Genomic DNA, 429 nt, shown 5'->3' with positions numbered 1-429 from the left:
ACTGAAGTGGAGGGAAGGAACGAGAGAATGGACTCTCCGGTTTGTTGTTGCAGAAGCGCCTGCGAGACGGGTTGGCCAGAGATAATTTGGTGCGTACAACTTGACTCTGTATCGGCTGAAGAGTGCAGCTTTGGTAATCCCACAACGATAACAATACTAGGAACCAGCCTTTGAGAAGAAGCGTGTGACTCGGACCCAACCTCGTTAGTAGATGATTGCGTAAAAGCACGGGGATTGGCTCTGACCTGGGTTCCTTGGGTCAGGACTCAAGGTCACCTCGCCTTTCCTGGAGGAGGCGCTAGTGATGATAACGCCACGTGGGTCACAGCGGCGGACGCCATTTTGGATGCAATAGCTTTGCACACACTAATGCTATTTCCTGTACGGCTCTCACACCGTTCTGCCATTCATAGGCTGTATGCCCACCAT

Source organism: Penaeus monodon, chromosome 24 (assembly GCF_015228065.2).
Source record: "Penaeus monodon isolate SGIC_2016 chromosome 24, NSTDA_Pmon_1, whole genome shotgun sequence".
Classification (NCBI taxonomy): Eukaryota; Metazoa; Arthropoda; class Malacostraca; order Decapoda; family Penaeidae; genus Penaeus; species Penaeus monodon.
This window is presented reverse-complemented; position numbering follows the sequence as displayed.